The 12,007-nt window shown below is 36.0% G+C and overlaps 1 long non-coding RNA gene across 2 annotated transcripts in view; it reads right to left on the bottom strand.

The window, feature by feature from the left end:
• Positions 1-10,471, bottom strand: part of LOC119622686 (uncharacterized) — a 47,079-nt gene extending 36,608 nt beyond the window's left edge. For both annotated transcript variants that reach the window (XR_012094442.1, XR_005239268.2), the window contains exons 1-2: positions 5,274-10,471; positions 3,259-3,505 (exon numbers count right to left, since the gene is read on the bottom strand). This is a non-coding gene — a long non-coding RNA (uncharacterized lncRNA). The remainder of the gene's footprint in view (positions 1-3,258; positions 3,506-5,273) is intronic.
• Between the last annotated feature and the right edge of the window lie 1,536 nt (positions 10,472-12,007).

Here is a 12,007-nt window from a genome sequence, read left to right as displayed (position 1 = left end):
AGAGAAAGAAAGGAATATATCAAAGGGATGTCTGCACTCCCATGTCTATTGCAGCACTGTTGAAAATACAATATGGAATCAACCTAAGTCCATCAATGGATGAATGTATAAGCAAAATGTGGTATAAAATACACACAATGAAATACTATTCAGCCATAAAAAGTGATGAAATCATGTCATTTGCAGCAACTTGGATACAACTGGAGAACATCATGTAAAGCGAAATAAGCCAGGCACAGAAAGACAAATAATCCATAATCTCACTCATATGTGGGAGCTAAAAAAGTAGATATCTTAAAGATAGAGAGTAGACTGGCCATTACCAGAGGCTCAGAGAAATTAAAGGGGACTGGGGTCAGGCAAACAGAGGTTGATTAATGGATACAAAAATATAGTTAGAAGAAATAAAATCTAGTCTTCAGTACTTCTGTAGGGTGACTATAGAAAACAATATTGTATTATATATTTCAAAATAGCTAGAAGAGAAGAATTTGAACGTTCTTAGAATACAGAAAAATAAAAACTTGAGGTGATGGCATTTAACTATTCTGACTTGATCATTACACATTATTTTAAGGTGTCAAATTATCACATGTACTCCCCAAATACATACAACTACTATGTATCAATAAAAAAAGAAAATATGGTAGAAAGGAAAATATAGTAAGTGTTCAATAAGCATTAGCAATGCTGCTGCTATTGCTTAAAATGATGATGATGATGATCATGACGATGACGGTGTTTTTCCCTTTGGTACATTCTAAGACATCTCCTGTAATCATTTTCTTTCTTTGTTATTATTAGATTAAATTTCTTACGTTTAGATTGTGAATTCTTAGAACTGCTTATTCCCTTCTACTCAAATATGCAGAGTAACAGTTGTATATAAAAAGAAAGCATTATAATAAAATGCACATGCAAGAACTTAAAAAGGAAAATAATCTGAAATTATTCCATATAGTTAAATTCTTACATACCTTATTACTCAACAATTCTACTCATAGGGCGATTTGTGATAAAGAGAAGACAGGACACATGAAGAAGTCTTTCACATAAGACATGTCGAAGAATGTTGCATGAAGAACTAGTCATAACAACAAAACTGAAAATAACCCAAATTCCCACCACCGAAAGAAATGATAAGGTACAGCTACACTATGGAATAATCAGACAAATAACTAAAATTCCTGGAATAATCAGACAAATAAATTCCATTATCTAAAATATGAGAATCATACCATCTTTTCTGAAGATTTTGTGCATTGAAATAATGCATACAAAAATCTGAAATATCATAAGCATAAAATCACTGTTAATTATTTGTAATCATTACTCCAATTGGCATATTTTATTCACTTAAATATTTTTTATGCATTCAAACATGAAGCAATAAAATATTTTCTTTCCTAAAGCAATATATTTGTTCTTTCACTGTCTCTTCCACATACACACACACACACACACACACACACACACACACTATACTGTAATTAAAATCTATATGACAAAAATTATAGTTGTTTATATTTTAATACCATGGGTATTTTAGAAGCAGGTTAAAAATGTACTTTATTATTTCTAGGTCTCTAAAGAAGCACTAAAATTACATGTTCATTAATACAGTCAGATATTACTGCTAAATGTTAGGAGTGTACATAAATATATGAAAGGACACTTTTGTTTTGAAGTATCAATAGATCTAAGTCATTGATTTGCCTATACTCTTAGGCTTTACAAAGCAGTAAAGGACTCAAAATTCTAAACCATTAGTGTGGAAAAAAAGTCGTTCTAAAACAGTTTTTCACAGGGTTTGTAATGTGAATCTATGTGCAGATGTTAGACATTGATGGCAAAGCCACAATCAAACGAGATATTAGAGCACAAAGTCCAGCCTTAGCTCTAATAAAGCTTAGAAGTTTGATAAATATCAAAGGGCTATAATAGTTCATGGAAATACGGGGATGACTCGGGTATAAGCAGTTTCATGGAAACTCTAAAGTCCAGTAGCTTCAATAGCAAGAATAAAAACAGAAGCAAACAAAATAGGAAATCATAAGAAAAACTATGAATTACATATAAGTTAAGTAAATTTCCTGAGACTACAACAAAACTCAAACCATTTAGGAGCTGATCAATAACAACTGAGGCTTAAGTTGACTAAAGTACTTAAATCTTGATTTTTGTATTTTTTTGATTCCCTCCTCTATTGCTTTATAAAATATCTATTTTAATGAAATAATTATAAATAAGCAAACCTAAGCTAACTAATAGTGTAAGGAAAGAGATAAATATGTTCTCAATAGCAAGCCACAAATGAGTATTTAAAGACTGTGATGATAAAGTCCACTCTGAAACCTGAAGTGTATAGTAAAAGCTAGCTATTTTAGGAAAGTGTGAGCAATCTAAAAGTCATAACTTTTTGGTATTCAACCTTCCACAAAACAGAGTGAGCTCAAGATTTTCTGAAAGAACCTTAAACTTGAATCTAGGAAGCAGTTCTAATCCTTGGTATGCCACAAATTAATTGTATGGCCTTAAGAAAATGACTTCTCCAGTTTCCTCATGTAAGTAACCAGACATTAAACTAAACCATCTCAAGAATAATTTTTGAGTCTACAATTTTATGTTAATATTATACTAAAACAAAACCCAGAGGGGTAAAGTTGACTTTCAGTCTGTAAAACGTATCATACTGCCAAAGGTGTTTGTATTTTTATTTTCAGATCCAACTTTCTTATCCTTTTAATTACACTGTGTAATTAGTATGTATTGCATAACACATAGCCTGGTGTAGTGGTGTGAGCTTGTAGTAGTGGCCGCTCAGGAGGCTGAGGCAGGAGAGTCACTCGAGCCTAGGAGTTTCAGGCTGCAGTGAGCCGTGATTGTGCCAGTGCACTCCAGCCTTAGGGACAGAGTGAGATCCTGTCGCTAAAAAATATTTAAATAAATAAAAAATAAACATAATACATACTATGTCTATAACTATATACTGTGATTAGTTAAATAATGTATGCAGTTTTGAAAAGAGTATAAATTTGTCATCAAATCAGGACTTAGAACGAAGCATCTTTCAATTAATGGAGCTGGGAAAATTAATTAACCATCTAGAAAAAAATTAGTCTTTCCTCACACCTAAATAGATTTGAGTTATTGTAGTTTCCATATTTATTGATTCTTCAATATCCACTACATTCTCTTCCAGATTCATCTAATCCACCTTGATTTGGTTAAGGAATTAGAATGGGGCCCAGTTCTTACCAATGAGACACAGAGGAAGTCTGCAGCAGACTTCTAGGAAATCATTTCTTTCTTTAAAGAAAAAAGACAAAAGAAAACATGATCCCCTTTCTCCTCTGGAGATTCTGTGCAGGCTGTGATGCCTGGAACTGCAACAGCCTTAGGTTCCTGAAAGTCTTACTGCAACATATTTACAGCCAACCCTACTCCTGGACTTCATGTTTATTATTTTTATCAGTTCAAGTTCTTGAAATGATGTTGCTTTCATCTGAAATACACAAACAAATAAAATTACATTTATTTATATACACATATCACATGTATATACATACATGTATATATGTTTTTATAGAGTATTAGAATGCTACTCTTTCTCAAAATATGTTAAATATAAACTAAACTTGACTGTTATTTATGATGTGTTATGATGTATCCTAATTTGTATATTATGATGTGTCCTAATTTAATGATATGAAAAATTCTGATGTTCAAAAATTAAAAATGAAGCTACATTGATATTATAGTTATATTTCATTTTTTTAAAAATCGTACCTAGTTTTCAATCTACCTCAAGCACATTACCAGAAAATATTTCACCTCTACCACACCAATAAAGATAAAGACAAAGACCTTCTTTAGAAATTGTCTATCATTCTCCAGTCAGCAATTTCTAGATATTTGAATAAATTACACTGTTATACCCAATGACTGCTGTTGATATCAATGAATGATAGAAAAGAATTAAAATGCTTAAACCTAAAATCTAAAATGGAATAATGTTATGATTCTCTTTCAAAATCTTCCTGAGATTTTTAACTTTTTCCCTGAGAATAGAAGGAGGAGGAGAAGAAAAATGGTTCTTCAATTACTAAAAGTGCAATCACAGGAGACAGTGAAATTTGAAAATATGGTCATGGTTTTCTCTCCAGATCAGTGGGATCATCTGAGTCCTTAACAGAGAAACTCCATAAGGATTTGATGCTGGATAAATGTGATAATTTATTCAACAGTGTAATTTATTCAGTGAAATATTTTATTGATTTGTCATTTACATATACTAATTTTCACCTTAAGAGTACAGTTGGATGAATTTTAACAAATGTATACAGTCAGTATCCACATGCATAATCAAGATATAGAATGCTTCCATTCCCAAAAAGTTACCTCATGCCCCTTTGTAGATAATCCTCTCACACTACCCGTTTCCCTGGCAACCACTGGCAACTACTAACACAATTTCTCTATGTTTGCCCTTTCTGCAAGCTCACATGAATGGAGTCATATGATATACAACTGCTCAATTATGAATTATTTCTCTTATTAGAATGCTTTTGAGATTTATAAATGTTTTGAGTATCAGTAGTTCATTCCTTTTAACAGCTGAGAATTGTTCCATTGTCTGAATTGCTATTCATTCACCAGTTGGTGGATATTTGAGTTGCTTATGATTTTTGGTAATTATGAATAAAGAAGTCATAACATTTACATCATATGGATTGTGTGGATACATGTTTTCATCTCTCTGGGTAAATACCCAGTCGTGATTTCTGGGTCATATATTAAGTATATATTTAACTTCATAAGTAATAGCCAATTGTTTTATGAAGTGGCTGTACCGCTTCACATTCATATGAAGGTTTTTACAGGTTCTACATCCTCGAGAGCACTTGGTATTGTGCATCTTTTTAATTTTAGCCAGTCTGATTGGCTGTATAGTATGTCATTGTGATTTTAATTTCATTCTCCTAATAACCAATAATTTTTATACTTTTTTTTTGACATCTGTATATCTTTTCTGGTGAAGTATCTATACAAATAATTTAATCATTTTTAATAATCTTTTATTTACAGTTTTCTAAGAGCTTTGGTCTTGAACTTGGGGGGTGGGAAAGTGAGGATCCTCCGGAAGGCCTGGGTGACCCAGAGGGGCAGACATGGCCCTGAGGCTGGCAGTTGGGAGGGAAGTGAATCAAGGACCCTCCCCTCCTTGCTGAGGAAAAGGTATTTGGCTCAGTCTCCTGCCCCCACTCCCTTACCTATGAAGAGATGGGGTCCGCCTCTCCTCGTCTCTTTCCATGGCCCAGAGGCCATTCCTGGTTGAGCCTCTGGAGGCAGCTTTTGCTGAACCCATAAAGGCTGATCATGATGGCACAGGACAGGGCAACCTAGAAGATCCTCAGGAGGAGGTCTGCAGAGTCCCCTGGTGCCCCACTCGCCTGATGGAGTCAGTGTGATGGGCGGAACATCACTATCACAGCCTCCACCACTCCCAGGGCAGCCTGCCATTGAGTCTTCACCACGTCAAAGGGTAGTGTCAGGACCACAGTCACCATCCCTGAGACTCCAGCAGCCACAAAGTTGAGGCCTGCTTACCTCTAGTCCTTTGGCATTCAACCAGCTCTTCTCCAGCTCAGAGTTGGACCAGTGCAGGGTTGAGAAGGGCACATCTTGAAGGGCAGTGGAGGCCAACCCTGCCACAGGGAGCACTAGCCGCCCTGAGCCACCACAGGCAGACACGGGTGCCGAGCTCATGGCAGGCCACGTGCTGAGCCTGCAGCTGTGTCCCCACAAGCTCCGACCACCAAGGGTGCGCAGATCTCAGAGGTCAGGGCTCTGTCACACAGGACGGCCTGGAGTTTTGTCGTAAGCCAGTGAAGTAGATGGTGGTGGCTAGCAGGGTCATCACCAGGGTAGCTAGGAGGCTGTCCCCAGGTGTCCTGGTGCCTCACAATCTTCACAAAGGCACCCATGGTGCCAGTGAAGCAGGTCCTGATGGCACAGCGGATACCATTTGGAGACAGGTGCGGGGGCTCCAGGACACCACTGCAGCACAGGAGGCCCCGCCCTGTGGCTCGGAGGGAGGAGGGCGATTTGGCTTAAGAGAGGTCCAGGGTCTGGAGCGAGGTGTCAGTCACAGCAGGGCACTGAGAGCGCAGGCGGACCTTCACCACGTCCAGGGGTGTCCTGGAGATGGAGGTGACTGCTGCCCGAGGCCACCACTTGTTGGAAGAGGCTAATGCCCTCAGGTCCTGCTCAGCCGTCTCCTGGCTTCAATCCTGCCTCTAGGCCTGGCAGGCGCGGGGGCGCTCGGGGGCACTGCAGGATCTGCGCATGCTCACCTCCTGGCTTCAATCCTGCCTCTAGGCCTGGCAGGTGCGGGGGCGCTCGGGGACACTGCAGGATCTGCGCATGCTCACCTCCAGCCAAAACCCACCCTGAGAGCACTGCCGAATTTGATTTGCTGATATTTTGTTTAAAAAGATTAGTTCTATTGAGGGAGGATATTCGTCTGCAGTTTTCTTTCCCCAACATGCCTGTCTAATTTTTATATCAGAGGAATTCTGGTCTCATCAAATGAGTCGGGAAATTCTCCTTCCTCATCTAATTTCTGGAAGAGTTTAAGTGGAATAGGTGTTACATTGTCCTTAAATGTTTGGTAGAATATACCATGAAAGTGTGGGTTTTCTTTGTGGGAAGGCTTTTTAACTGCAAATTGAATTACTTTAACAGATATAGAACTAGTTAGGTTAACTATTCCCTCGTAAGTGGACTGTGGAATTGTGTCTTTCAAGAAATTTTTACACTTTACATGTTATAGAATTAATGAGCAGAAAAATACTTAATATTCACTTATTATCCTTTAAATATCTGTAGCATCTGTATTACTTTTCCTACTTTTATTCCTGATAATGGTAATTTGTGTCTTCTTACAGTTTTGGGGAATAATCCATTTTGCTGACATGTTAAAAGAATCAGCTTTTGATTTATTTTTCTCTATTGACTTCCTATTTCCTATTTCATGGATTTCTGCTCTTAACTTTATTATTTCCTTTCTTCTGTTGGATTTGGAATTAATTTTCCTTATGTTTTAAATTCCAAAGTTGGAAGCTTGGATAACTGATTTTAGACCTGTCTTTTCTAAATAGCATTTTATAACTTCTCTCCAAGCAGTACTCCAATAGTAGCAGAATTTTGCTATGTTGCACGTCTATTTTCATTCAATTCAAAATATTTGCTAATTTTGACTAAATTTCTTCTTTAACCTATGTGTTATTTATAAGTGCATTTTAAAATTTTAGCATATTTGGGAATGTTCCAAATATGTTTCTGTTGTTGAATTTTTAGATTTATTTGTGGTCAGAGAACATGCAATGTATAATTTAAATTATTTTAAACTTTTGGCAAAATATGGTCTATCCTGGTGACTGTTCTATGTGCACTTGAGTATTTTTTTCTATTGTTGAGTAGGGTATTCTATATATGCCAGTTATTTCAATTTGGTTGATAGTGCTCTTCCAGACTTTTTATATCCTTATTGATTTTTCTCTAAATATTCCAGTAACCACTGAGAGAGGTGTGTTGACATGTTTGACTATAACTGAGGATTTGCCTATTTCTTCTTTCAGTCCTGGCAGTTTTGATGCAGGAGAATATGGTCAGGAGACAGGGAACCTAAGATTGATTCACGCTGACTTCCTAGAACTGAATCAAAAGGAAAACCCCACTTCTCTACACCCAAGTAACAAAAGGATCAGGGACTACTCCCTTTGCAACATCCCCCACCCCTTTTCTGCATTGAAGATGAAAAATGAAAGTATCTTTGATTGGTTCCCTCGTGAAACCAATTATACTGATCACAGGTCAAGTCTTCATGTGTAACCTTGTAACTTTACTTCAACCTCTGATTGGTCACCTTATGCAACCAATCAGACTGATCACAGGCCACTACTTCATTTACATAGGGTGTAAACCAAGTAACCAATTGGAAACCTCTAGAGGGTATTTAAACTCCAGTAAATAAATCTGCTTCTTTTTTTTTTTTTCATTGTTTTGTTTGTGCATTTCATCCAAATATCTGTTCAAAATGCCAAGAATCTGGACACCCTCCACCAGTAACAAGTAACAGTTTTGGTTCTGTGTATCTTCAGATCTGTTATTAGGTATATATACATTTAGAATTGTATGTCATCTTACTGCTTTTGATCTCATCAACATTGTGTAATATTCTTTATCTCTGTTGCAGTAACTGACAGAATTTTCTTTCAGTATAACAAAAATGTCACTTTGTCATCTTCTGATCTGCACAGTTTCAGATGTGAAATTATAATTCTTATTGTCTCTAAACTCTTAGATGACCTGTTATGTTATTTTTTTAACTTTTTTTATTTTTGGTAGTTTAGTTGGGATAATTTCTGTTTATCTTCAAGTTCACTTGATTTTTTTTCCCTATCCTGTGTCCAGTTTTTCTAAGAAGTGCATGGAAGGAATTCTTTATTTCTGATGTCATAGTTTTATCCTTGGCGTTTCCATTTGACTCTTTTTAAAAACATAGTTTTCACCTCTGAAAAATTTCAGCATATATCCATGCATTTTTTAAATATTTCCACTGTTTCTTTGACATATTAAAAAATTAAGTTTCTCACCGATAATTTCAACATCTTGAACACACATATCTTCAATTTTTTCAGCTAATATTTCTTTTGGCAGGGGGTCCTTTTCTTGCTTTTTGTGTGTTTGTCTCTTATAATTTTATTGAATGGCAAACACTGTATGTCAGGCCAGCATGGCAATACCTCTTCCGTAAATCTGCAAAGTTGGGGTGTTGAGCTAGTTTATGTTTCATTGTTCCTGTGCTCACCTTTAGTACACCACAGACTTCAAATTTTCCCGGTGGTGTACTGCCGCTACCTTACACTTCGTGCAGGGTCGGGGGAGTGGGAGGGCTTTTCTTAGTGTTCTGTTCTGATTTCAGCAGACCCAGGACAACTGCAGTGTGAAGGAGTTCTCTCTCTAAGCTCTCGCCCCTCCTCTCTTGTGGCTTGTTATGTGAAAATAACGATAGTATTGGGAGAAACAGAAATTCTAATTTATTTTGGCCTATTAGTCTTGGGCAAGGCCTTATGTGCCTTGGCCTCAGGAGTGTGGTTTCCTCAGCATTCCTTTCTCCTCCTCCTCAGCACCCAAGCTCTTCTTGTGTCTATGGGGAGTCTTGGGCAGGAAAGAATTTCTCCTCTGCTGGCATAGCAGATCTCTGCCTTGTGTCACTGTGGGATCCTTGACCCCAGAGGGTTTCCTGCTCCTCTCTCAGTTTGAACATCTTTTTCTTCTCCCCTTCCTTCAACAGCAGAATGTTTTTGTCTAGGATCAGTAATGGGGGAGTTTTCTGCCCCTCTTCAAGCAGTAGACTGTTATCGTGTGTTGCTTGGTGCAAGGTTTGTGGTGGGAGGTATGGTGGTTTCCTCCTCTTTTCTCTGCTACAAAGAAATTTTGCTTCTAGCTTTCTCTTTGCATCACCTTACGTTCTCTATAGACCAGGAGAAAGAGAGAGGTTTATCCTACCCTTCCCCCAAGGGAAGAAAACTTTTGCTTATACTGCTTCTCTAAAAGCACTCAAACTTTGCCTGATTCCTGGGAGCAGGAGGGTTTGTTGGCTCTCCCTAAGTATCTTAAAGGTTTTGCTTCAGGTGAGACAAGGCATTGGGAAATGCTGAGGTTTCATGCCTAGACATCGCCATGGCTAAGGGGCTTTCTCTGGCTCTGCCCTGCCCCAGGCCTTCTAATGAGCTGCCACTTGAGGCCTGTGGAAAAGACCTGGAGACTCCCCTTGCAGCTAGGACTCTGAGTGACCTATGAAAGCCCAACTGAGCTTAAGACTTTGTTCAAAATTCAGCTTTTTAATTTTACTTTTATGGCTGCCATCTTTTCCTCTTATGCTCTACCAAAAATGAAACCATCTATGAGTCCCATCTCTCCTTAGTGGTGCATGTCCCTCTTGTAGTTCAGTTTAAGTGGTTGCCTTGTGACCTCAACACTCTGATATCCTCAAACAAAGTTATAATTTTATACATTATCTGAATTTTTCTTGTTGTCAGATGAGAGCATTATCTCTGTGACTTTTTGTTTTCTAAGCACAAGTCCGAGAAAGATGATTTTTTTTTTTTTAATTCAACTGGTTCAGTTTCTGTTAATACATTATTTTTGAGTTAACATTATAATATTGTTTTGCTGGAATAAAGTCCTTTGTAAAAATATATTTCTGGATGATTTTCAATGAGGGCACTCTACTAAGTGAACTGTAAGCTATACTTTATATAATTTTATTTCATATGTTTATAATAAGAATCCATGACACCTTTTAACTTAAACATTGAATCAAAATCAGGCATACGAAATTAATAGTGATGATCTTAAATTGATTTAAATACAGTTGATACTATTAATCTGAAAATAACTTTGGAAATTGAGGAAGGAAACATGAAAGTGTTCAAGTCTTCACGTTTTCATACCAGAAAAACAATCTTTATTACAAGTAAAACATATTTTTAAAAGAATAAAAGTCTAGTGGCTTCAAAATCTTTGTAAAAATAGTATTTCTCTTAATCTTAAAAGGGAAAACTTAGGAAATAATGTCTTATGTTAAAGAAATATTAATTCTAAATATTCATTTAGTTTAATTTTCTGTATTTTCTACTAGATCCTGCTAACATAAAATTTAATACTTTCTTTACAATTAAAGCATAATATGTAGAGTATAATCCTATTTGACTAAATGCATTTCTGCCTTAATATTCTACTTATTCATCTGTATATATATCCAACTATAATACATTAATAGATTGTATAATCACAATGACTATTTCTTGGTTACATATAACATTTTGGATTTAAAAAATTTTTTCCTTTGTAATTATCTGCAATTTTAAGTTTTAGTATAGAATCTATAATGTATTTTAAGAAGCAATTGTTTGTTTAATTAGACAAGCTTTTTAAAATTTTAAAATGGCTGGAAGAGTAATTAAAAGAATTTTAAGTAATCTTTAAAAGAATTTTTAAGTAATTATAAATGGTGAAATTTGTCTTCTTTGTGCTTTTATGTAACTATTTCTAATAATAATATTTCATTCTGGCTTCCAGATATTTAATCTGCACATGTCATGCCTTTGAGAATATGGTACAAACATATTTGTAAAATTTCATATGTCATATGTATTATGAGGCAGACACATAGAGAAGAGCACACAATAACTGGAGGGCATTGTAGAGAAACTCCAGAAATGTGTTCAATAAAATATAGCACCTTAAAGCAAAACAAAAAATAAAAATAAAAAATTTAACTCTTGGTGATTCTGAGATAAAAACAAACAAAACACCTGTGTATTTGTATCATAGATCAATTCTACATCATCTTTGATTGGAGATTAGAAGTAAAATCTAAAACACATACACACTAAACACACTCCTTACATATATATACTAGTATAATATTACTAGTGCACATTTAAATATATGTTTAATATGCGGATATATGTTTAATACATAATGTATACCATTTGAATTTAATTAGAAAATAGTATATGTAGAGGGAAATCAATCTCTTAAAAAGTGGTGGTTAGTATTAGCAAAAGGCACACAGGGCTTAATAAATATTTGTGGAAAGAAAGAACGTATGAACAGACATATGTATGAATTAGTATCCAAATCTAGAGAGACAGAGTTATAGGGATAACAGCCCAGTTGTTTTCTTATTCTCAGGGATTTTCCCTCCCTCTCATTCATACCCCAGCCAGGCCCTCTTTGATGATAATTTGCAAAGAAAACACTGAAGAGTCTGAAGTAAAAGTTCACTTGTTGAACCCAATGTTTTCCCCCAGGCACTGGGAAGGGGAAGGCAGAAAAGCAGAGTGCAAAATGAAGTGATAATGGATGCTAACAAGAGAACCCTTGAACACAATGGGATAGAAATAAGGTCATGCATTTTCTACTCTCTGTC

Source organism: Chlorocebus sabaeus, chromosome 11 (genome assembly GCF_047675955.1).
Source record: "Chlorocebus sabaeus isolate Y175 chromosome 11, mChlSab1.0.hap1, whole genome shotgun sequence".
Taxonomy (NCBI): Eukaryota; Metazoa; Chordata; class Mammalia; order Primates; family Cercopithecidae; genus Chlorocebus; species Chlorocebus sabaeus.
Note: the sequence above shows the minus strand (reverse complement) of the source record. Positions and strands in the feature narration are given on the sequence as shown.